The 27,704-nt window shown below is 35.1% G+C and overlaps 1 long non-coding RNA gene across 1 annotated transcript in view; it reads left to right on the top strand.

Annotated features, from left to right (window-relative positions):
• LOC117024547 (uncharacterized) overlaps positions 1–27,704 on the top strand; it is a 37,607-nt gene that overhangs the window by 9,703 nt on the left and 200 nt on the right. Inside the window, exon 2 of the long non-coding RNA XR_004423482.1 lies at positions 26,399–26,487. This is a non-coding gene — a long non-coding RNA (uncharacterized LOC117024547). The remainder of the gene's footprint in view (positions 1–26,398; positions 26,488–27,704) is intronic.

The following is a 27,704-nucleotide window of genomic DNA, read 5'->3' as shown; positions in this document are numbered from 1 at the left end:
TTGTATATATTTTTTTGGCACCCCTAGTATTGCTACACCAACTTCCTCCTCTCCCCCATTTTCATGAAATATCTTTTTCCATCCCTTTTCTTTCATTCTGTGTGTTTCTGAAGTAAGTCTCTTATAGGCATCATATTAAGGGTTTTGTTTTCTTATCTATTCATCTGCCCTATGTGTTTTGATTGGAGCGTTTAATCCATTTACATTGAAATTAATTGTTGATAGATATGTAGTTATTGCCATTTTATTGTTGATAGTTTTACTTTTTTTTTTTTTTTCATTAAAAAAGTCCCTCTGACATTCCTTGTAATACTGGTTTGGTGGTGATGAATTCGTTTAGCTTTTTCTTGTCCGGGAAGTTTTTTATCTTTCCTTCGATTTTAACTGATAGCTTTGCTGGGTAGAGTAATCTTGGTTGTGGGTCCTTGCTTTTCAACACTTTGAATATTTCATTCAAATCTGTCTGGCCTGCGAAGTTTCTGTTGAGAAATCAGCTGGCAATATTATGGGAGCTCTCTTATAAGTTACCAGTTGCCTTTCTCTTGCTGCTTTTAGAATCCTCTCCTTTTCTTTAACCTTTGGTATTTTAACTATAATGTATCTTGGTGTGGGCCTGTTTGGGTTAATCTTGTTTGACCTGGACTTGTATGTCTATTTCTTCACCAGTTAGGGAATTTTTCAGTCATTATTTCTACAAATAAGTTCTCCACTAATTGCTTTCTCTCTTCTCCCTCTGTTACCACTGTGATGTAAACGTTGGTATGCTTGATGTTGTCCCAGAGGTCTAGTAAACTATTCTATTTTTTTTTATTTTTTATTTTTTATTTTTACGGTTCCGATTGGGTGTTTTCTGCTACCTTGTCTTCCAAATAACTGATTCAATCCTCTGCTTAATCTAGCCTGCTGGTGATTCCTTCTAGTGTACTCTTCATTTCAGTTATTGTATTCTTCACTCTATTTATTTTTTATGGTTTCTATGTCCTTTTTTGTGCTTGCTATCTCTTATTTGACATTCTCACTAAGTTCCCTGAACATTCTTATAACCAATGTTTTGAGCTCTGTCTCTGGTAGTTTGCTTGCCTCCATTTTGTTTGGTTCTTTTTCTAGAATTTTCTCCTGTTCTTTCATTTAGGAAATTTTTTTTGTTTCCTCATTTTGGCTGCCTCTCTGTGTTTGTTTTTATGTGTTAGGTAGATCTACTATGTTTCCCAGTCTTGTCTGGTGGCCTTATGGAGTAGGTGCCCTGTGGGGCTCTGGTACAGTCTCTCTAGACACCTGTGCTGTGTGCTCCAGGAGTGTCCCTTGTGTAGGCATGGGTTCCTTCCTGTTACAGTGGAACCACGATTGCTTTTGTCATGTCTGTGGGTGAAATTGACCTTCATCCTGACTGGCTACTGGCTGTGGGGTTTGGCCACATCCACAGCTTATGGGCTGCTGTGCAGGGTACTTACCCCACTGAGTGGGATTTGCCCCAGTGGGCTCTGGTGCCTGTTCAGACCACCCTTTGTGTGTATGTGCTTGTGGGGCAAATTGGGTGATGCTCTGCTGTAGTCTGAAGCCAACCTCCAAGTATTTATTTCTGGGGCCTCATGGAAGGGGCTCTTGTGCAGGCCCCAGTCACCCACTGCCTGTGACTGGCTGGGGATTAGCTGGTAGGAGCTACAAAGTGATCCACAGTTGTTCTCTGCCTGTGCTAAACCTGAAAGTGTGTGAGAGGCCACACTGTGACCCAACGATGGCTGCTTACTGGGCGTGGAGTAGCTGGGCAAAACAACCAGAACTCTTTGCAGGCCTGATGCCATCTGCCAATTTCCTTTAGGTTCAGTCACTGATAAAGCCTCATGCAGTACAAAAGTTGGGTGAAACAGAATCTTAGGAGTCACTAGAGTGAAGAGTTGTGGTCACCAAGTTAATGTAGATTCTGGTTTGGTGCCAGTGCTGAGCTTGGAGCTACTCAGCAAATGTCTCAGAGCACACCAAGGCCAGTTGCTGCCCCACTGGAGCCTGCAGACATGGCTAGTTTTCCAAGAAAGAGTGCTATGTGTGTCGGGCTGGCTTATCATGAGCAAGTACCTCAGGAATTGGGGGAGTTTGGTGGGTTGGGGTCAAAGCAGAGCTCACCAGACCAATTCAGATTCAGATTTGGCCTGTGAGGGAGAGCTCAACACAGGAAAGATGGTGATCACCTGATGGCTGCACTGGAGAAGGCCCATTCATAGGGAAAATGGTGACTGTCTCTTCAGTCCTTACTGCAAAGCCACACAACTCAGTGTCTCTCCATATGTCTCCGACTCCCCCTGAGTCACTGTCCCTCTGCTGGAGCCCAGGGTGAGTGCCTGTGAGTGAGTGAGTCTGTGTGCCGCCCCTTTAAGAGGATGTCTGGGTTTCCCATAGCCTTCTGTCCTACCCACATGGTCAGAATATCCACCTTTTTTTCACAACCAGATGTTATGGGAGCTCCTCTTCCTGGAACAAGCAGTTCAGGCTGGGGAGGCTGGTGTGGGTCTGGCATCTCTTGCTCCTCAGAGGGACCTCTATGGCCAAGATATTCTTCCTGATTCTCAACCGATACACATGGGTGTGGGACCAGCCTGTTCAGCATCTCTGCCCCTCCTACCAGACTTGATGTGGCTTCTTTATATTCTTAGTTGAGAAACTTCTGTTCAACCAGACTTCAGATGGTACTCCAGGTCAATTGTTCTATAATTTAGTTTTAATTTTAATGTGTTCACAGAAGAAGGCAAGCACAGTGTTTATCTACTCTCCACTTTCTTGGATCTCTCCAGAATTTTATTTTTAAATAAATAAAACTAAATAAGTAAACTGAAATTAAAGAATTTAATCCAAATAATTCTTCATGTTTACATTTATTACCTCTAATTGTAATAATTATTAAATAATAAAACATTCAATTTTTTAAAAGATTAGAAAATTAAGAGAATAAAATTGAACAGGAAATTTGGTATCTGTTACCACATTTTTTGATATGAAGTGTTTTTATATGTGCTTTACATTAGGTGTTTCCTCACAGAATTTATCATTTAGAAAACCATCATTATTTGGTGTTAGAAAATATATCTTACATTCTGTAGCTCTAGCATTTCAAAAGGTATATTTTGAAGTGTTTTTAAGAATTTTATTTGGGGAATTTGCAAGTGAAAATATGGTTTGATCTGTAGATAGATAAAATACACTGATGAAGGCTAATAAGATAGAAAATAATTGTTTTTCCAGAGAAAGAAAAGGAGAATACAGAAATTGTCTTCATGTTCAAATCAACTACTTCTGATGAAAATTTTATTTGAGGCTTAATTCTAATAAATTTATCTTAGAGAAGTATGGAAGTTATTTGACCAAATCCATTGAAGAAGCACAGTGTCACAGGGAAGATCTTAGATGCCATGTGTTTAGGTTCAGACTCAGTTGGATCAAGAGTTCCACCAGTTACTAGTAGTATGCCGGTATACAGGTTGCTTTAAAAAGCATCAGATTTCCTATCTGTAACACAGGAATGATAATTTGTTGGTTGTTGTAGTCCATAAGGTTTTACAAAGTTAAATGAATTAATTCTGAAAAGTTTTTGGCACAGCAACTGGCATTTAGTGAGTATGTATGAAACTCATACTACATTCAATAAGCGTATCTATGCCACTTTAAATTCTGCTACACAATATTTGCCACTCTGCCACTTTGGCCACTAGAGTGTTTTGTTTTCTATGAGTTCAGATTCTAGTCCCTAATTTCTACAGAGCTATTGTGGGGATCACTTTGATATTTCTGCAGTGTTTTCATGTTTTGTTTTGTTTTTCAGGAATTTTAGATAAGAAGTATCTTATTTTCTCTTCAACAATGACTAATTACTGACCATGGAGGGCTTGGTAAGAAACTATTTTAAAGATTAAATCATCTTCTTCCATCGGACAGTTCTAGCCGTTGTCTTTGAATTACCATTTCTTCTGTATTTATTTTAATTGTATTTTAATTGAAAACTATGTTAATAATCTCTGAATCAGGCTTTCTAAAAAATTTGTCACTGCTGTAAGTTGAATATTAGACTCACATTTTTTCTCTAAATTAGTGACCTTAGGAAAAATCAATTTCTGTGACTGAGCAGATTCAAGTTGGAGTCAAATTATTTTATTATGGTGACCAGAGATATTAAGACTTTGCATTAATAGCAAAGACAGTGTTGAGATCACAATTAGATCAAAATTAGGTTGTATGATACAAAACAAGATGCAAAATATTAATCAAGCTCTCATGTCAAAATCAGAGACCTGGGAGGACAGAGTTAAGCTGCTACCTAGATCAGGAAAATCAAGGGTCACAATCTAGGAGACAAGAGAAAATACTATTGGTCAGAATCTCACCAGTGAGTATAGCCAGCGAAAGGAAACTCTTGGAAAAATTTTTTAAGTTCCCTGACCCTTAGCATTCTCATCTTCAAATATGGATATAACTTCTTTCCAAGACTTGTGACGATTAAACATACTGCATGGAATGCACATAACAGTTCCTGACATAACTCAATAAATGTCCACTACAAGGGAGGAAAACCATAGGGGTTTGAATATTTCGTTATGACCTTGATTCATAGTTAAGATTTTCTGTTAAAACAGTGTGCCTCAAACACCAAAGTGTTCTGCTTGGCACAGGCTAGCATGACCCTCCATGTCTCCGTGGGTCCACAGAAACCAAACATCAATGTTTGTTTACATGAATGAATTAAAAGTTTAAAAAAATGGGATATACATACATATCTAATACATATACGTATATATAATGAATAGGTGCGCTGTATTTTTATTTCTAAAGTTAGATCTATAATGTTGTGGATTCGTTAGAAAAAAATTGTTTCTTAGGTTATAATTTCAAATAGATAAGTTTTTAGGAAACTCCAAAATGGTGAATATGAGGTCCGACAATTAAGTTCACAAACTCATCCTAGAAAAACTTCTGCATACCTCATTGTTGAATATCACTATGGTCACCTTCGAAGTACTCCCCTTGGGAAGCTATGCACTGATGCCAGTGCCTAGTCCACCCTTCAAAACAATTTTGAAACTCTTTTTCTGGAATGGCCGTCAGAGCTGTCATCATATTACCCTTGATGTCCTGAATGTCATCAAAATATCTTTCTTTCAATATTTCCTTTATCTTCAGGTAAAGAAAGAAGTCATTGGAGGCCAGATCAGGTGAGCAGGAAGAGTGTTCCAGTATAATTATTTGTTGACTGGCTAAAAACTCCCTTACAGACAGTGCTGTGTGAGCTGGTGCATTGTTGTGATGCAAGAGTCATGAATTTTGTGAAAAATTTAGGTCATCTAACTTTTTCATGCAGCCTTTTCAGCACTTCCAAATAGTAAACTTGGTTCACCGTTTGGCCAGTTGGTACAAATTCATAATGAATAATCCCTCTGATATCAATAATGGTTAGCAACATTGTCGCAACAAGTTCACGAACTTAATTGTCACAGAATTTGTATTCCTTAACATTATACAGGTTGAATATAACTACATTTTTTGACACTTGGGAGATAGCTGTGAGCTGTGATTAGTTGAAAAGCAAATAAAATTATATAAATGAGTATTGGCTAAGCATCTCAAAAAATATCAGCAATAATACTCCAACTGTTCACTGAATATATAAGTTAAAAAAATCTATTGTGTTTAAATTCATTCAAATCTATTTTTTTCCCTCCAAATAACCACATAACTAGATTGAATATTATCAATATCCTGTAATTTCACTCTTCACTCATCAGGTATTGGTGACGGAAGGGTTAGAGGAAAGGCAGATATAAAGGGGAAAAAGATCACTACTTGTCAGAAATCATCTTTCTGAAACACATCTCGTCATTTTATTCCAGTGCTAAAATTCCTTTAATATCTCCCCATTACCTATATGTAAAATCCAAATTCTTTGTCTGGTAGACCTTGTCTTTCACAACCTTTTCCAATTGTTTGCTTTTACTTCTGCACATAAATACAAAATATTAGTTCAGCTAAGAATTTTTGTCTCTTTTGGTTTTAAGAAAACGTTATATTTCAATTGTAGGCTTACTCAGAGAACTTCTGAAATGGCCGTGCTCTGCTTTGCGTTATGTCATTCTCTGTGCTGAAACGTCCTTTCCCAGATGGATGTTGCCCAGGGAACTTCGGCTTATACTTGGAGTTATATATCAAGTGTGATTTCTTTTGTGAAAATGTTCTTAATTTTTCCCCTGCACAGTTTACCATTTCTTTATACCTTTTGCCTTCATCCTCTTCATCCAATAGTTACTACTTCTGTTACAGCACTTAGTAAAATGGTATTATTCTTATTTGTTTATGTGTTGATGCTCTAATTAACTACTGAGTTGCTTGAAAACGAGGAGTCTGGCTTCTTTGTCTCTTCAAATCCTAGCCTTTTGTCTGGCTTAATACATAAAGGAACTCAAGATGTATCTGTTGAATACAGGAATTAGAGAATGCTCCTGAGAGAGAATTCTGTGGTGCACCCCGTCTTATATTCTGCCCGGAATGTGACCCTAGGGATGATAGAGCATAGTAGACTCTAATATCTTTTAAGGGATTTTAAGTTTCTTGAACTTAAGATCTCAGAAATTTTCAGTAATGTTAGCATAACACAAATATGGGGATACAGTTTTAATAGTGATAATGATATTTGTTTTCATTTAAAGTTTTAAATTGATAACTATTATTTAAATATTTTCTGCCTCTGAAATGAAGTAGTCTGAGCAGATCCTAGAGTGTATCAACTAAGTGACGAGTGGTATCATAACACAGTCATTCAATTTGTTAATCACCAAAATCCCTGGAAACTATGATGGCTGACCATTATACAATTCCAGATTTTTATTCCTAGTCACATACTATTTCTGTTTTTACCAATAATGTAATGTTGATAAAAGACAGAAAACATAAATGAACAAAGATGAATATGGGGAAAATAAATCTATAAAATTATCTAAAGATGGTTCTTCAGTTGCTTTCATATGATCACAACCCTAAATTGTTTTTATCTTAATCAGAATCAAGATGTCTGTAGTCCTGCAAAAGCCAATGTCAAAAGAAAAATACATAGTGATAAATATGTCTGATTTGTATTTTTAGGTAATGAGATCAGGATTCTCTATATGGATTATGTGTCATTTGTGGGCATGGGTTTACACATTGCCTAAGCTCTTTTTAAGTCAGAATTTAGAGGGAAAAGAACACAAAAATTATATTTTTAAAAGTTTTTAAGGAAAAAATATGAAAATTCAAAATATTACTTCAGCTAATTCTTTTTTCTGTTTTGATTTTTTAAATGTTATATTTCAATCTACATGCTAGCAGGCTGCCAATTCAAATGTGATGTCATTTTATAAATTTGTTTAAAAATCAGACTTTTTCATAACAAAACTAAGTTAAAGTAAATTAAATACTATGAATAACTTAAGTGGGAAAGGTCAAGTTTTGTCTTTACATACTATAAAATTTGCCAGAATATTAAAATCAATTTTATAATACAATCTTTTCTAACATGCTAATACAAATTTGTTAAAAATCTACTTAAAACAGTATTTTTGTCACATTCCATATATACATCAAAGTATAAAGAGATTTTAAAAAATAATAAGAGGTTGTCTCAAAATTATGTGCTTCTGGGAAAGGAATTTATGAGTTAAAAACTTGGAAAACAACCATGTAGTTGAGTATCAAATTTGAGGATGCCTTTGGAGTGTATGCAAAAGTATTCCATTGACTTCCACTCCAAAGGCCACAATGTGTTTGTGGTCTTCTAACTATAGAAGCTTTTTAATTAGATTATAAAAGAGAAGTCATAATTGCATGCTCTCAAAGTCTCTATTAAAATTTTGAATAATGCACAATGAAGCCATATTGCATAACAGATGCAGTCAAATTTGCTGATGATTCACTCAGGAGACTGCTTTGGGAAGATTTACACCTCAATCGAATCTGAATTTCTATCTGTCTATCTATCTATCATCTATCTGTCTATCTATTTATCCACATACATGCCTATATGTTCTCATAAGCCAGACGAACGGGACATTTGCAGTTGTTCACCACATCTGAGCTACTTATTTTTGGTAAGGCTTAGAGTCAGGGATGTAATGAGGATACAGTTCATTGATATGGAATATGTATGCCACGCCACTGGAAGGCTCCTATTTTGTGACTTTCAGTGTTATTTTAATTATGATTTCAGAGTATTCCAATAATAAGGAGCAATTTTAGAAAATGCCTAATCCTTTCTCTTCCCATTATATTTCTTCTCTGTTCTCGAAGTCAGGTCTAGTGCCCTATTGTCCCATCTTTCTCCAGAAAACACATCCTGGGGGACTTGTGCCTTGTTAGCCTTAATCCCTGTTAAATCCAGTAGTCTTTCTTTATCCTTGCTGCCTTCACGGTTTATTAGAAAAGGACTCCATTTTCATTTCTACCTTAAGGAAACCATAGTTTCTGCATTTCAGGAGAGGCTGGCTTACTCTGTTACCGAGCCAGGAAATAGCAGAAGTGAAACTTGAGGTAGAAAGAGGGTCTCTGGGACAGTTATATAAGATGACACTATATTGCTCAACTCAATACTGGCTACATTACTTTCAAAAATGTTTTGACCTTCTATTTTTCTTCTTTAGTTTTTACTAGACAGTCAAGTATTTTGGTAGATTTCAATGCATTTTCAATCTGGGACCCAAGTGGCTATATTACATTTATTTGTTTGTTTGTTTGTTTGTTTTAGCCCATAATGAAGTGCAGTCCTTACAGAAACTAAACCAAACCAAATCACAACTGTATCAGACTTACCTGATATTTCAGAAATTTTCTAAAATTCAAGTGGCTGTTTGGCAGAAACAAAATAAAAGAAACAAAAATGTGACTGAATCTCCATCTAAATTATGTTTGATTTAAATCATTGCTTGAATGGTTCTTATTTCTCAAAGTTAGTTCTCTTGTGCCGAAATGACAGACCAAACCTTTCACTAACAGCAAGTGTTTCAATGGGAGAATTTCTATTTTCTTACAGCCAGAATTCAATGCAGTCTGATCACCAAAGCAAGGTAATACCACCCCAGCATGCATGTGATTTAAATACACAAGACTTGCAGTTAAAGAACGTTTATTATCCTCTTAGTTGCCCTTAAGTTAAAAAAAAAAAAAAAAAAAGAGTCCCTAAATTCATTCTTTGAGATTCTGCAGGAATAGAATAATAGAAAATTAAGATGATTCCTCTGACTGTGGACGTTAGTCCTGGAGAGTTACATGAGGATGTAATATATTGACTCCTTTCTCTTCCTTTTTTTTTTTTTTTTTTTTTTTTTGCTCCTGTACAAGAAGAGCCCAAAAGCAAAATCTGTGGGAAATAGCTAAGTGTTCATCTGTTAGCATTTTACCACTCAGGTACTACTAATACAAATTCAAAAAATGCTAATAAAGTCTGAAATTTCCCAGTAGGGGAGTAATGGAACACTTTTAAAAAAGGCACTTTCAGTTAATGACTAAGGCATTTTTTGCTAACAGCAATTTTGGCTTCTTATCCCAGGTGGAGAAAAATGCATTAAACAGGAGATTAAAATGTCCTTTCAACTGCTTGGTAATGCCAGCTGCTGCTGCAGGCTAAGGCATCCATGAAGTGGCATTTAAGTTGAGGGTGGTTGTGCTCTACGGATGGAGCAAGTATGAAAATCCCACTGGATGGCGGGCGGGGGGTGGGGGGTGATCTCTTTAAATATGCTGTATATGCACAAATAGCAAGTGTAGGAGCTGAGCTAGGATGGTAAACTGTACAATCTGTTCATTGCATTTTGGTTGCTAATTAAGAGGTGACATACAGTATGAATACACAGAACCTGTTGAAATTCTGTCAGACTCTGTCTTTGCTTTCACATGTTTGAATGCTATTTAATAAGGTGTCTTAATTGAAAGCAGAGAAATATACAAAAGTAGAGGACAAATATGTTGGATTTAGGTTCTGCGACAATGTATGTGTATATTCATGATTTCTAACCCCTCGGTGAATCTCTTTGAGGCAGCTACTTTACTTCATAAGCACAATATGCAAATTCCGTGATTTTCTTCTTGCTGTGGGGGATAGAACTGGAGTGGAAAGTTGGAAACAGAACTTGCGAACACAAATGTGAACTTAACAGTGACTCTGACATAAAGGAAAAATGGTTTCTCTTGCCAAGAAATACCATTTTTATGAGGAGTGTTTAAGCAAAGAAGATGGAAAAAAAGGGAGGGCACTGTTACTTTTAACAATGTATTGTATGTGTATATTTTTATAGCTAAATGCATATTTTCTCTTAGCCTTTTCCTTAGTGTGTGAAACCAGATTAATACCAAACTTTATTTTCTGCAAATTGGCTTTCTAGAATAAACAAAATGAAAACAAGAAAAAGATATTGCAAGGGCCAAAGTGAAACTGAAAATGCTAGAAGCAGAAACACCCTGAAATTTAGCATAAGGATAAGAGTCCCCAAAATTGAAAATTGTATCTCTATGCTTTAGTTTCCCCTTTTGTATAATAGGGTTAATGAGTTAAAAGATTTGAAGTACCCTAAATTTGTCTGGCACTTAGCAAGTGCTCAAAATTATTTGTTCCATCTCTTGTGGTTGTTGTTATTTAGTTCTTGGAAGTGTCAGAGTGTCAGTAGACTTAGGAAATCTGATCATAGAAAGTTTTCTGTTTAGAATTCTCATTGACCATGCTTCCATCTTGAGCTACAATTATTTCAATTTGTTTACTTGTGTTAACTAGAGCCTCTTCTACCTCTCCAAATGACAGGTAAAATGTGGCATTATTTAAACAATTACATGTATATACACACTTTAACCATCATTTAGTGATAGTAGCTTAAAAAGGCATGTTTTCAGTTTGAAGCTTCCTTTTCATTTCCATTTGTACTGTTCTCGTCTTCCCAGTCTCCTGGTTCAATAGGACTTTCTCATTTGATGCCCAGATTTGTTAACACTCACCCTCAAATTTCAGCAATATTTAAGCCAAAAAGACATACAAATTACCATGCTTCAGCAGGGAGTTAATCTGGAGCATTTGTCTTCATTTGACATAAAGCATCTGTCTTGTAGACCTACACTGGACTGAATTCACAGTCCACTGAAAATCTATGTTAACAATAGGACATTGGAAACAGCCATCCATTATTACATAAATACCTGAGGGGTAGCTTGAGTAAATAACTTAGGCAAATGTGTTCAAAAATTTTTTTAATTATCATATTCATAGCAATAGGTCCTAATTTGTACCTTAGTAAGCATAAGAGGTTCAGAATTTAGAGACTAGGAAAACTGAATAGTGTTTGTAACTATTTAGGTGAGGTTAGAGACAGGGAGCGTGGGACAGAATAAGGGTAGTGTTTTCTTCTGAGTTTTGATCCAATCTCTGGATCCAGATACCTTTATATAAAGGTACAATATGTTAAAAACTGTATGTTTCCAAATTTCAAATTGTCAGAAATTATGTTGTGATGATTTCATAGTACTATCACTCACTGTCTTTCGTCAATACTGGACATAGAATTCTCAAGAACTACTATTTCTATGGCATTTAAAGGTATAAAGTACTTCCTTTGGGGCTAAAATTAGGATGAGCAAAATGACCCCCCCTTCCACTGCCTCCCCGGCAGCTTTGAAGTACCCTAGCTTCCTAACAATAGAGCAGAGTAGCTGTACAAAAAATGTAGGCCAATATGTTATGAAATTCTTTCACATATTAGTAAAAATGTAAATATTTTTAGGGATTTCAAGCTCCTAATCATTAAGAAAATGAAAACCATACTAATGTCCTCAATTACAAGTCACTTGACAATATTACTTACCGTAAGAATTTAGTTTTCCTTGGTAAACGCCAGTTAAAAACAGCAATTACATGTTCTTACAGATTTCTTGGCTACTCTATTTCTAAAGTTTGTATGACTTGCCCTCTGATTTTATAACTGAAATAATCTCTTTACCCTATAATTACTTGCTATGTAAATACATGTCAATAGATGATTGACTCTGGCCATATCCATTTAATTAAAAGGTCAATGCTGACATATAAATACTTTTTTATTTAACGATAATATTTGTGCCTATAACCACACAGGTAGCTTAGTAGCCAAGACAAATTTATTTTTGCCATGCACACTGAGATACACAATATGAATTTGATGTCACAAGCATGTAACATCAAATTCTCCACATGGCAATTATAAGTGGTAGGCCATTTGTAGATAATAATAACACATAATAAATACACGTAGAAATATTGTGTAAAATGTATAATCATGTATACATTTACTGGATTATTGAATAGATTAGGTAATAATTAGAAAGATAAGAATCACTCCAGAAATTTTCTATTCATTTACCAAAATGTACATAACTATTTGTTCTCATAATTCTTCTCCTTCTCTGCTGGAGCACAGCAGAGAAAATAGGAAGCAGAGATGAATAGGACTTAAAAAAAGTATTCCTCTGTTCCTAGGAGAGTCTGTGGAGGTAGAAGGGTGAAATGGAGCTGAAAGACAGAGGAGATCAGATGGGTTATGTGACAGGAATAAAGAGCAGGCTAATTGAATTTGCAAATGATATGAAATTGGGAGTCGTCAGGAGCAGAGGGGAAGACACACAGTCTGTGAGTGTTAGTAGATGACTTACTTAAGTTTCAGTCAGTTGACATTCTGGAACTTTGAACATTACACTTTGCATACTTTGGCTCTGCTTTGTTCTTTGCCATAGGATTTATTAGTTGCTGTCTTGAAAAGAGCCAATGATTATTCCATCGTCCATTCAACAAATATGTACCCAAAACGTTCCAGCCCTTTCTCACCCCAAGGAAGGACACGGAGATTAAAATAAATATAATCATTATTTGTATAGCTTTCCTGGCTTAAAGACCCACTTGCCCTGGAATGTTTTAGTTAAGTGTAGGACACATGGCAATTTGAGTTATTTGGCTGTTACCTGGCTCTTAATTTGAAAGTTTTACAAAAATCAGTTTAGAATTTAATCTGAAGGTGAATACCATGGACAATTTTGTAGAGCAAAAACACCCTTTAAATAAGCTATATAAAAGGAATGGAAAATAGTGCCATTTTTGGCGGGTTGGTAGCTGGAAACTGCGTCATCTGTGTTACCATTACTTAGGATGGAGAAATACACATACAGTTTACACCTCAAAGGGTTTGGCGTCCTTTGCCATAAATGAAATGTCTCATTCTTACTTTAATTGAATGTGGCTTCATTTTTGAGTGATGCAAGGTGCCTGTCAGTCCTAGAAGGAGGAGCCCCTGCCTTAAAATGGGTCATGAATGAAAGGTGGCAGGAGCATAGGCCTTCACTCTCACTCCCATTAACCTTTTCTTGTTTCAGCTCTTTTCTACACAGTTCTAGTAGCTCTCAAAAAAAAAAAAAAAAATGCTCTGGGAATGAATATAGACCGCATAATATAATATGAAGAAATGTAGGTCATGAAAATTTCAAGCCTAATAGAAATAGTTAATACTCATTTATGCAATGACCTATGTTGTTTAATTTATTTATAACTTCTAAATGTTATAACATTCTTTTAAAACTTATCTCCTGTCAGTTTTCTTACAGTGCCCCAGGGAAAATTTTAAACTTGAGAGTTCCAACATTTCGGATTTATCAAAATGAAAGAATTTCTCAGATTCTCTTTTCACTGGGTTTTCATGGATTTTACATTTGAGAGTTAATATAACGAAGAAAAAAAAAAGAATCTTTCTGTTAAAAAAAAAAAAAAAAAAAAAAAAAAACACCTCTAGGCTAAGACCATATTTGGAGAGCTTCTGCTCCAAAACAATTTTAAGGCTATTTACATAAGAGGAAGAAACTGGAACTTATAATTTAAATTACTTAAATGACAAAGTTTTATAAACTTGATGTTATGATAATGGCTGATAAATATACACATTTTCTAATGAAAATCAGATAAAATCTCATCCAGTTAGAACTTTATCTAGTTTATAGTGAAAAAAGACTTGTTCTAAGGTTTCATTTTCAAAGTGTTCTGCAGACTGTGCACTTTCAACTATTTTTTTAAAGAAAGATGTCTATTCTTAATAACAGTAACTGATAAAATTGGTTAAGAGGAGCAAACCATTTCATAGCCAACTTGCTACTATTGTAGCATTCAGAGTCAAAATAGAAAATATTGTAGAGAGATCATTACTTAGGACAAAGTAATCTTTATATACGGAATCACCTATATGTCTATGGGTTTAATGTATCCCTTTAATAAATTGGTGCATGCCTTAGAGCTATAAATTCTTTCAAGTTCAACAACAGACTTAAGTGCCTTGAAACCTAGAAATTTAGCTAGAGCCTTAAATATGATTAACACTGAGAGTTTAGCATATCATGCTGTCATACTTTCTCACACACCCATATATATGGGTGTCTAAATTACCACTCACTGATTACTATTTAATTAAAGAAGAAAAGTGCAGGTAAATTGCTCCTGTCACCATACAGGCTATGGACATATTCAGTGACTGTCACTCAGCTAAACCAGTCCCAGAGTGATTAGGTAGCTGTAAGCTATACAGAATATATCATTTCTTTCAAAACAAACCAAGACTTTTTTTTGTATGTGGAGGGGATATTATATTTGTTGTGCATCTGTGTGTGTGTATAGTTTTGAGATTGGTTTATTTTGAGACAATAACTTGGTGTGTAAATTACAGTATGCAGCAATTTTAGTCCACCTATATTCAGTGGCATTTACTACTATTTTTTTGCATCCTTCATATGCATATTTATGATGTTTATAAAACATAAACAAGTAGTTTAAGATGTTTAAAAATATAAACTTGAAGTACAGGCTAGCCTTCTAATAATGAAGAACGTGTTTTCTCACTAACATGCTGGTCCATGCTGTTTTCTCATCCTTTGCTCCCACCCATCTCCTCTGCACTTCTGTCTCACTAATGAGTACAATCTTTGCTTTCAAAGCTCATTCTTCCCTTGGACTTAGTCACATGTGTCTCCTGCTCAGAGTCCTCTTCTTTGGAGACCCACACTATGACCCTCCTTCCACGGTCCCCCTCCCAAGCTAGACAGAGTCCATTGGGTAGACTCAGGGCCCAAGCTTGGTTGGAACATCAACTCCTCAATTAGATGACATCACAAGTACTCAGGACTCCAGAATTTCCTGCCCAAATATTCGAGAGATCACTCCCTGGGACTGTACTGGAGGGTTTTCCAAGTCCCTTCTCCAGAGGGCACCACTGTGCTTTTCTAGAGGGGGAGAAGGAGGTGGAGGTTGTGTCAAATGCGCATGAGGATGACGGAAAGAGAAGTGGCGGGTGGCTGCACAGGGGACTCAACTCATGCCTGACCCATAAAAAGGTGTCATTTACCCAGAAAAGTCTTTCCTGACCTCCCTGATAAGGTCTAATGCCTCTATTATTTTTATAGGCCATCAGACCATCATGTGGAAGTTCTTTAGCATTTGTGATTTTACACTTGTTTGGGTGATTGTATACTTGGTGTTCACCTTGCTGTAAATCTGTGGCTTCAATTAAGCCGTAAAATGGGTTTGATTATGCTCACTATTGTATCCGCATGCCAAATACTTCGGCAAATTCATAGTAAATATCTAACCAGTATTTGTAGTGAATGAAGAAGAACTTTCTCACTTTATAACATTCCTCTGAAAACTGAAAGACCAATGTCCTTGTGCTGTATGAGTACAGGAGGCTTGATATATGTTTGGCAGATATTTAGGAAAAGTATATTAGCTAAGGTTTGTCCAGCCAAATTAATAATCAATTTGAGTGAACATCACCTGATTGGCTTATGTGTGCTGTCAATTATTTGTTAGTCGTAAGTATTTTGGTATGCAAAAACTATTTTAATCTGCCTAATTGATATATCAATACATTTAACTGAAAACTCCAGTGCATTTAATTCGCTTTAGGAACATAAGGATTTAGGAGGTCAAAAGGTGATGTAAGCAATCGGAATCTTTTTGTCTCTGAACTCTGTTTTGGTCTTCTACTCTGGCAGGCTCTTTCCCCAACAATTGTCCTAAAATTTCCAGTTTTGACTGTCACAGATGAACCCTGGGTCACATGTGCAACCCTGAACTATAGAAGTCAGGCCATCATAACATAGGAAATTATAAATGAGGGTGAAGTATGTTCCCTAATATGTTATTACTGCGATAAAGATACTGAGCAGGTACCACCACAGATACCCATTCACTGTAACTATCAACAGACTCCACAGAACAGAGATTCTCAGTTCAAGGTGACATGATGTAATGATTTATAGTCAAGTGCTGCTGGCTTATCAATTTATCACACATAGAAAGAGCAGGAGCAATATGCAAACTTGCCTTCTAAGCTTGCTTCCGGAAGGACTCTGCTTCAGAATCTCCAGGCTCTGCTCTCAGAGTGGCCTTTCATCACTTCCTCTGGGGGGATTAGGCGGAAGGGATACTGCTGGCCCCAAGTTCCAGCCCAGTCACTCTCACGGGACGTCTGTTGGCTATTGGCTGAAAACCGGAGTTAAGGAGGAGAATGAGGGTTATATTATAGTAGAGTCTACATATTATAATGCTTTTGTGACCAACAAACCACTTCTGCAGACAATTCCTAAAGACCAAATGCACTTACTGTTATGGAAAACACAGAATCATTTAAATAAGTCTTACCTCCATAGAGAACTACTCTGAAAAGTAAAGCTAATTTTTGGTATGCTTGTTTCGAATTGGGAAGTGATGAAGAGTGTAGGTTTTGGAGTCAGGTTCTCTGATTTCAAATTGAGGCTCTGCCACATACTAGCCTGTGACCTTGGTCAAGTTTCTTAATCTCTCTGTCCTTCATAGTCCACATCTGTTAAATGGGAATATTAATAGATTTGTGATGAAAAGTAAAATGAGTTGATATCAGTAAAGATTTAAACTACAGACTGGCAATAGTAATTATTTAAAAATTGGCATAGCTATTAGAATGCCTTTGTAAACAAAATAGTATATATATGTGTATATATATACATATATATGTATGTATATGTATATTAGTTACTAAATTATTAAAGTAGGTCTCAATATTTTTAGGCATGTCATAAACAACCCATAAGACTTGCTAAAATGACTAATAAAAGCATTAAAATAATTTAATTCTTTAAAAGAATTTTAAAAAAAAAAGTGGTACTGAACTGTACTCAGTGTTATGGGATCTTGTAAGCTAAACATGGAATATGCCCTGCAACGAAAAGCCAGATTTGTACCTTTAGGACACGGACCAACTCTGTGTGTATAAAGGATCAACCACCATTCAGTCCAAACTTTGAAACTCTTGGCCACTGTTAAACAGCAAAGTGGTGAGGGATCAAAGGATGAAAATGTCAGTGCCAATAAGGGTCAGTTCATGGATTTTAAAGTCTGGTATTACTTGTGTAACAATTAATGTTCAGGAGCCAGCCATGAGTACTGACGAGATGACAGCTAAAGAAAACAGAGGAGCTTTCTCATTGTAAATCAACATATTGACCAAGAATACCCATTCATTCTAATATTTATTAATTTTACCACTTATTCATTCATTCATTCATTCATTCAACACATAGTCATTGAATTCTTAAAATAATATACCTGTGCTAAGAATATATCTGTATACATGTCTATATCTATATCTAGGTATAGATATATAGATATCTTCTAATTATGAGGGATCAAAAAAGTCTTTACAGAGATTGTCACTAGGCAGAAAGAGTCATTTCAGTGGGCTAGCAGCCTGAAAAAAATGCAATTAGTTAAAAAAATGCTCAATAATCTTTGAGCATTTGGGGTGGGCAAGTCTTTTATAATAATATCACTGAAGCCAGGGTGTAAAGCATAATAAGATTGACCAAGTGGAGAAACAGAGGGAACACACTGATGGTTGTGAATCCAATAGAAATATTGTAGTAAACAAATATGGCCACAAAGCAGTATCCCTGTATCAACCTTCTGAAATATTCACCTACTGAGCCTAAGTTTGCTCCAAAATCATCTCTTCCAAAATGTTGTCTGCAAAAATGTTCCTAATTTCCTCTGTGTTCTTCTAATAAATTGTATGATCCTAATTAAGATAATTCTCTACTTTTTTGGACAGAAATTGAGACATGTTACTAAAGAATTTATAAATATGCTATATTACTGAATAATATTGCACATATGAGGAACTTTATATAAGTTACACAAGCACTAAAGAATTTCATATTGCAGCTGTTTCTGTGCAATCTGGGTACTAGTCAGGAGAATTACCTTCATTACGCCAGTAACTCCAAAGTCAGTGCACATCGCCATGCTCCTGTTAGCCTGTCCCTACATGTGTCTGTGGAAATCCAATGTGCTTCCAAGGAATTTGTGAATTCCTAGGGGATTTGTATTATCCTACTCCAAGCTTCTGCTCTATGCATTCAGTTTATGGGGAGTCTCACAATCCTCCAGTGCTAATATCATCCGTATTCTGTTATTTTTACACTCACAAATACCACCGTACATTGTCGTCTGTGTTGCAGCCTTTGCTAAAGTTTTTGAGAGATGCTAGAACTTTCATAACGTTTTGTATTAATTCTGAAAAGAATTGTATTTTACAATATAAGATACATAGGGATAAAATAAACAACTTTGTTCCTGGTTTCAATTTTGGAGACACCGTGAAAATTGGTGGACTCTTCAAAATAATATTTAGTGAGTTGTATTGGGAAATTAGCGAGAAAAACTGAGACTAAAAACTAAGTAAAATTTGTTATATCATATTATTTTGGTTGTTATATGATAGTGTATATAATAGCACTGACACAAAATGCTGATTATCACCTATTTTTCCATACGTAAATTCTTCTTTTAGGATTGGTTAGGGAGCAGTATTACCAGATTTCATAATCTACAAAGTGATTTTGTTTCAGATTCATATAATGTTAACATTGTTTCATTGTTTTCTAAATATTGTTGTTGTTTTTTTTGTGTGTGTGTGTTTTGTTTTTTTTCTTGACTCGAATAATCCCACAAATCACTGGTGATGGATGAGAGACCTTTTTAGGGAGTCAGAATTAAACAAAATTGTTTTCTCATCCCATGAATATCAGCCAACTATTGTTTCAATGAGCTTCTAAAGGCAAAAATATATTTTAAAAAGATATTATGGTTCTTTGGGAAAGATAGGAGAAAGTAAAATGGCAGAATTGCCTATTGCTTCATATGTGTAATGCATCCATTATAGATTCTGGTCATCTGTGAATAAGTGCAGATATGGTTCTTTCGTGTAGCTAAACGTCATTACTCGAATTATTTTCTGCTCTGTAAACTGATTTTAAGTTGCAATCTTATAAACTTCTCCTATCAGTCATCATCTATGCTTATTAATGCAAGGGATGTGGCATGTTTGTGTTAAACTGGCACAGCATGAAGCGTGAATTTTATGATATATTTTAAACTCCATGTTCATGAATTGTTTTCTTCTGAGTGGGTGTATCACAGCTATATAAAGATACGTTATGTTTCAAGGTCTGTCTCAATTTGAATATATATATATATATATATTTACAGAGTATAAATAAGAGACAAAATGAGGAAAATTCAATTTGAAGAACTCCATATTTCAAAAGCTTTGAGCATTATTTTAAAAATTAGTTTTGAGGAGAGACTAATCAGTGGAACAAGGATTAAAGAAAACTATACATAGTTCGATTCTAATGAAAAATATTAGTGTGGAGGAAAAATGTGACCAAGTAAGGGAGAAGAAAAACAGCCAAACACTATCAGGTAGATGGTTTTGAGTGGACATTTTGTGTTCCTAAGGATGTCAGTGCTTCTTAAATTTAATGCTGCATGGTAAGTCTGGTTTTAAGTAGACCAGTTGCTAATCAATTAATAACCAAGTGACTAATTTTCTGTTTGAATGGATTAATCTACTACTTCATCAAATTTGATCAAAAACCCCAGAAGTTTAACGTGCTATCTATTTATACTAAATTCTCACTTTTGCTTGTATAAAACGCCATACAGCATAAAATTGGGAGTAGTATATACTATGTAGGTTCAGAAAAGCATATTTGACATACATATATGGCAATTTTTTAATCAAGATATAGAACTGTTCTGTCACCCCCTCAAAAATTACTCATGCCCCTTTGTAGTCAATATTTCTGATTACCATAATCTCTAGCAACCACTGATCTGTCTTATTTTTCTCTAATTTTGCCCTTTCTGACATGTAAAATTAATGGCACCATACAGTATATATACTTTTGAGTCATTGAATATAAACAGTTGATAACCAACAATGCCATTGCATATATCAAGCATACATTCCTTTTTATTGGTGAGCAGGAGTCCCTCTTATGGATGTGCCACAGCGTGTTTAACCTTTCACCAGTTGCAGGTCATTCAGATTGTCTCCAGTTTTGGGCATTATGAATAGAGCCGCTGTAAATATTCACCTAAGAGTTCTTATGTAAACATACATTTTCACATCTCTTGAGGTGAAAGTGTGGATTACTGGGTCATATGGTGAGTGTATACGTACAGCTTTATAAGAAACTGCCAAATTGTTCTGTGAACTATTTGTATAATTTTTCATTCTCATCAGTAATGTATGAGTTCCAGTTGCTCTGCATCACTGCACACAGCACTTGCTATTGTCAGCTTTTTGTTTTGTTTGATCATTCTTATAAGTGTGTAGTGGTCTTTTATATTAGTTTCTATTGCTGCATGACAAATTAGCACAAAGTTAACACCTTAAAGCAATATGAATTTATTATCTCAAAGCTCCTGTGGGTCAGAAGACTAGGTAGGTGCAGGTTAACAGGTCCACGGCTCCACTGCTCAAAGACTCACCAGACTGAAATCGAAGTGTCAGTAGGGCTGCAACTTCCTCTGAGTCTCAGGGTCCTCTTCCAAGCTCGTTCAGATCATTGACAGAGTTCAGTTTTCTGCATTGTGGAACTGAGGACCCTGTTTTCTTGCTGACCGTCGGCCTGAAGTCACACTCAGCTCCTAAGGTCTCCTAGTCACAGGTGCTCTCACAACATAGCACTTGAATTCTTCTTTGAAGCCAACAGCAGCATGTCTCTTTGACTACCTCTGTTTCTGACTACTAAACCTTGTTTTTAGAGCTCATCTAATTAGATCAAGCCCACCAAAATAATCTCCCTTTTGATTAACTCATACTCAACTGATGAGAGATCCTATGTATTTATAAAATCCCTTCATCTTGCCTTATAATGTAACCTAATTATAGGTGTGCTATTCCATTCTAGTTAGAAGTTCCACCCACATTCATGGAGAGCAGCAGGGGTATGCTCACTAGAGTGTCATCTTAGAATTCTTCCTATCATATAGTCATTTTGGGTTTTTTTTAAAAGTCATTTTGGTTTTAATTTGCATTTCCCTATCACTAATTATGTTGAACATCTTTTAATATACTTATTTGCCAACTTTATTTCTTCTTCGGTGAAGTGTCTGTTGAAATACCTTGCCCATGTTTTATTGATCTGTGTTCTTATAATTGAGTTTTGAGAGTTCTTTATACATTCCAGACACAAGTCCATTATCAGATAACTGTTTTATGAATAGATTCTCCCATCTGTGCCTTGTCTTTTCATTTTAATCCTATCTTTTGAAGAGCAAAGTTTTTAATTTTAGTAAAATCCATTTTATCATAATTTTTTCATGCGTGGTTTATGTTTATAGAGTTATATTTAAGAAACAGTTGCCTAACTCACGTTCACAAAGATTTCCTCCTATGTTTTACTGAAAAGTTTTATAGTTTTAGGTTTTACATTTTAGGTTTACGATTCCTTTTTAAATAATTTTGTTTAGGGTGCAAGGTGTAACTTGAGGTTATTTTGGTTATGGGTGTCCAACAGTTCCAGCATCACTTGTTGAAAAGACCACATATTCTCCATAGTCTTTACAACTTTGCCAAAAATCTATTAATCATTTACATATGGGTTTATTTCTGGACTCTCCATTCTTCACAATTGATTTATATTTCTATTCTTTTGCCAATATAATGCTATTTTGATGACTGTCGCTTAAAAATAACTCCTAAAGTCATAATATGAGCTGCCCAACTTTATGTTTCTTTTTATACTTGTGACTTTCCATATTAAGTATGATGTTAGCTGTAAGTTTTATTTATCTACGTGCCCTTTAATAGACTGAGGAAGTTCCCATTCTATTCCTAATTTGCTGAGTTTTTTTTTTTTTTATCATGAATAGATATTGTATTTTGTTAAAAGATGCTTCTGTATTGATTGAGATTATCGTATTTTTTTTCTCTGTTGGTGTGATGGGGTTGCTTTGATTTATCACGATGTATTAACATTTTAATATATTGCTAGATTCAGTTTCTTTGAATATGTTTGCATCTAAGTTCATGAGGGATATTAGATTGTAGGTTTGTTTTTTTGTAATGGCACCATTTGATTTTGGTTTCGGGGTAATGCCAGCCTCATAAAATATGTTGGGAAACATTCCCTTCTCTTCTAGTTTATGGAAAATTTTGCATTGAATTTACATTATTTCCTCCTTAAATGTTTGGTAGAGCTTGCCAGTGAAGCCATCTGTGAATCTACCCAGGGTTTTCTTTATTGAAAGGTTTTTAACTACAAATTCAATTAATTTAGTAGATATGAGATTAGTCAGGTTATCTGTCTTTCTTGACTGAGCTTAGGAGGTTTGTATATTTCGAGGAAGTTGTCCATTCCATCTGTTACCAAAATTTATGGGCATAAAGTTGTTCATAGGATACCCTTATTATTTTAGTATCTGTGGATTGTTTAGTGATATTATGTTTGCTCTCTGTTTTTTATCTGTTAGATAAATCTAACAGATTTATCCTTTTTTTTTTTCAAAGAACCAGCTTTTGGTTTTAATGATTTTATCTATTGCTTTTTATTTTCAAATGTCATTGCTTTATGCCTTTATCTTTATTATTTCTTTCCTTCTGTTTACTTGTATTTTCATTTACTCTTCTTTTTCTGGTTTATTGACATGGGAATTTTGATTTTAGGTTTTGTTTTTTTCTAAAGTTAGCAATTAATACTATAGATTTCTCTTGAAGTACTCAGTTAGCTACATTCCAAGAATTTTGATGTTGTGTTTTTATTTCCATTCAATTTAGAATATTTTAAAAACTCCCTTGATACTTCCTTTTTAGCCCACATGTTATGTAGAAGTATGTTGCTTAATTTTTAAATATGTGATTATTTTTCATATTTACTTTTATTAATTCCTAGTTAAATTTTGTCATGATCAGACAATATGCTTTCTAGGATTTGTCAATAGCATTTAAGCCTAGAAATAGGCATGAGCTTTCTTCTGCTTGGCTATTAGTTTGAAAATGAGAATCTGATCAGAAAGTTGGCTGGGTTACCTTTTGTCATTGCTTTGATTACCTTCAGTATTCCACTGACTTCAGATTTCTTGAACATGATCTTGTTCTTGGGGTGCGACTAGTTCACAAGAGGGTTTTTTCAATGTTTCTCTATCCGAATTAGGCTTTCCCTCTGTGCCTATACCTCAGAGAGGGTCACTTTTCGTGCTCTTGCCCGTACTGCTGTTGTTACTCCATCCTTGTTAACTTAGTGGTGAAAGATGGAGGATTCTTGGCTGTCTTTATACTGTATCAGTCCCTTTGTCCCTGGCAATAGGTTTTGTCAGGTATTCTGCCCATCTCTCAGTGCTAGGAGACCTCTAATGATCTGGAACCCCTATGGCCTCTTGACTGTCCCTCAGGAGTGGAGGAATTCTCCACTTCTCCTTCCCTAGTCACGTTGGGTCTACACCTGAACCCTAAAGTAACAGAGGTTGGCTTTCTCACAACTTTAGGCTCCTGAGAAGGATCTGGAAAGGGTTTATGCCTTCTCTTATAGTGATAGCTCTCTCCACCCTCCCTTGCACTATGAGGTGAACTTTCTACAGTACTCTCTGTTTCCATTCTCTCTCATAGGACCTGGTAGAAATTACTGGGGAAGAGCATATGAGTGGATGTAGATTCCACTCTGTTTTTAGCTCCCAGGGGTTTTATATTCTCATGCTAGCCTACACTTTAGCAATGTGTTAAATGTTTTAGCTCAATTCTCCTTACCTGTCCTATCATCTTCCCCTGCTCTGCTCTCAGTAAGTCAGTATTTGAGACCCATGTTTCCTTGGAAGCTACCGTATTTCTTTAGATTTCAGGTGCAGTGGTTGCCATACAATCTATCAACGTGATAGATGCAAGAAAAGTTATCATTTTGTCTTTTGCTTGTTGGTAGGGTGGGAATAATACTCCTTCCTGCTTTCTACATCCTAAGAAGAAGCCAGATATTAATTAATACATTTTGAAATATTTTATACATATTGACACTAACATTATCCTATATTTGAGATCTCTATTTGAGCCATGGGAAGTGGCTATATTTCTAGTGGTGGGCACTAAGGGTGCCACTATTGTCTACACTTTACAAATTGAAGAAATTGAGCTTTGGGGGTTATCCATCTTCATAAATTCATACGCCTAGTCCTAGCAGAGCTGAACTTTTAACCAGGTCTGAAACGAAAACTTACGTTCTATAGTTTAGAGTCTTACTTACAAAAATGCTCATTCACACCCATACATACCCAGACAGACTATTCATTGGAATAGAAAAGATAGATTTTTAAGATGAATTATCAAAGTATCCACTTTCTCCATGGCAAGAATTGTTCTTAATTCTCTTATCATCAGCATTTATCAGAGTTCTCATTAAATATTTTCTTGTTGTCTTGTAACTGAACGAATCAGTTAAGTTGTTAAACAGGTAAATAAATAAATTGCTTTCAGGAGTTTAAATTAAAAATTCACTAATATTTAAGTATTTCACTGGGTATCGTTGCACATAAAATCCCAATATTTTCATAGTAGAACATGGTGTTTCCTGATAGCCTTTATTTTTATGAAATTCGTGGCATATGTTCAATGAACTTTATTTTCAGGAAAAGTGACATAATCTCAATTAAATAGAAAGATGACTTTGAGAAATTTACAGGAAAGATGACATTGTGATATCAAAAACTCTCAGCTACTTTTTCAACACAACTAATTGCATATGATAGACTAATCCCCTATGCTCATTCACAGTAGTTGAAGGACTACATTCTAGGCATAAACTTAAGAGGGGGAAGAATATAATTCCATAGAGAGAGAGGAGTTGCAAAGGAAGAGAAAGAAAAAAACAAAAGTAATGTATAATATCTGAGCTTTGGAAAGCATCCTGTAGGGGGCGGGGGGGTTCTTTACCTGCTCAGAAATGGATTCAATAAGATCATTTTATGAAAGAACTGGATATGTAATTTTTCCCACACAAAACCAAATATGTTTTTTCTATGCACAGTAGCCCAAGGTGGTTTACTATGTGTGGGTGGTTTCTGACATAAAAATGTAGTCTTTAAGGCTAGGTATGTATTGACAGTTCATATGCACATTTATATGAATATCCAGAGAGCATTCTATAAACATTTGAGATCACTGTGATTATAAACAAACATTTAGTGAATCTACAATGTTTTTAAGCAGCCTTCAGAATAAACAGGAATTATTTTAGAAATCATGCTCTCAATTCTTGCTTTGCCCATTCTGGAGAGAGGTGCTGCTCTAGTACTCTTTGCATTTTTATTTTTGCAGTTTGTATTTTTGCAGTTTGATCTTTCCAGGTTATTTAATGTTCAATTGAAATGAATTTATCCTCAAAGTAGTTTTTCTGTTAGGTTAAAAAAAAAAAAATCCCCGTAGGAATTCTAGAAACAAGCTCCTAATTGTTCTACACAGTAGGGATACAACCAAATCAGAATATTCTTGATAATGGCTTCAAGAAATTCTACAATTCTCTCTTTTGTCTTGTTTTTGTTTTAATAATAGTCTTTCACTCATCTGAAATTGGGGATTTGAAGATACAAGTATCAGAAAAAAAATTAGATGCCTTGATCTTCCAATAAAGTAATATAATAATACTTAGTAAATGATTATATCAAAAAATCTAAACTTTTGAGATGTTTGCTAAGCTAGGTCACACATCAGATGAAACAAGGTTAACTTAAGCCTTTTAATGTGGGCCAATGTAAAATACCCAAGCACAGAACCAGGCAAGATGTTTAAGGATATAAGGATTCAGGAATTATCCAGGTTTTGCGTTACCTTAGGAAAGTCACCACATGTTTTGTTCTCTAGTGCTCCTCTTCCAGTTGACTGACATATAATAAAATATCCACACATAAACATTACTATTTAAAAATATTATGTATTTGAAAATCATATTCCAAATTAGCAACACTTTGTGTAATTCAAATTTTCAGTTTGGGTCTGCTAAGTAAAGAGATTTCTAAATGCTTTTTTTTTTTTTCCAGGTGCTTCAAACAATTAGAAATTGTCCTCCAGAGACTGGATATGCAAGTTGTCTAGAAGTTTGGGAATATTAGCAACATCAAAGCAGGAGGTAATGCTCCAGGGGGCGAAAGAAATTATAATTGCAGTCAGTATCTCATAGGATAATGTCTTTGGAAAGTGGGTAAATCTGCTTCATCAAAGACTATGATTGTCTTTTCTCATGTCCCTTCATGAAAAGATTGTACTCAATAAGGCTGGATATTATTAAAGTTAGTATCTATTGAGTACTTACTAAGTCCCAGAATAGTATTTACTATTCTAAACACTCTCATCGGCTCATATTTTATCTTACTAACAAGCTTAGGAGGAAGTTAATATCATCTATGTATCAAAGATGGAAAAAGTGATGCACAGAAAAGTTAAATTCCCTAAATTTACGTAAGGGGTGGAACCCAGGATAGGGACCTAGTAAAAGGCCTATATTTGAGCCTTTAAACACCTTGAGATCCCAAGTTCAGAAAACAATGTGTTTATAAATGAAAGAAATGAGTTTTGTAATGAATGTGAATTTTATACCATAGTAGATTCATTGCATATAGATATATGTTTAATCTATTTCAATTACATTTTTCAAGTTGATTTTACTTTTAGTGATATTTGTTTTCAGAGCTATAAGCTTAGATACCCCTAATGACTAGTCATGTTTAATCAATATGCAGTTCTTGGCTGAATAGCCATGTGGCTGAAATGTTATTTTTAAATTAATTTTTGACTGATCAAATGAAAATTAAATGTTATATACTATGTTACTCTCTAGAGGAAGTGTTCCACATGTATTTATCAATTTAAAAAATGTCTTATTCAATTATAACTTGTCAACTAGTAAATCTATGAGATTCTGAGAGTGTCAGAAATGTTGTTGGGGTTACATACTTTAATAACTCCAACCAATTTTTAAACCTAATCTCGCCATGAAGCCAGAAAATATACTAAGGACTTTGTGATTAGTTTGATTTGCTGACTATTTGGCCCTCTGAAAGTTTTGAAACCAGTAGGAAATCTCATGGTTCCTTTCTAAGGCCAAACCTCGTTCTGGCATACTACCATTGTTGGGTCATTTCTATGGGAAAATATTTTCTATTGTTCAACGAACTAATTTTAAAACAAATGCTAGTAATACAACTATGAATAAAAGGAGAATATCCCATATTAACTTATACTGCAAAATTTTTCATTAGCTACTACTGTATTAAGTCTTAGGGTATCTTTCTTGAGGTATATTTTTATATTAGGGTGTCTCCTCCTTGAAATCAAGGTTTAAATTTT

Source organism: Rhinolophus ferrumequinum, chromosome 7 (assembly GCF_004115265.2).
Source record: "Rhinolophus ferrumequinum isolate MPI-CBG mRhiFer1 chromosome 7, mRhiFer1_v1.p, whole genome shotgun sequence".
Classification (NCBI taxonomy): domain Eukaryota; kingdom Metazoa; phylum Chordata; class Mammalia; order Chiroptera; family Rhinolophidae; genus Rhinolophus; species Rhinolophus ferrumequinum.
This window is presented reverse-complemented; position numbering and strand designations above follow the sequence as displayed.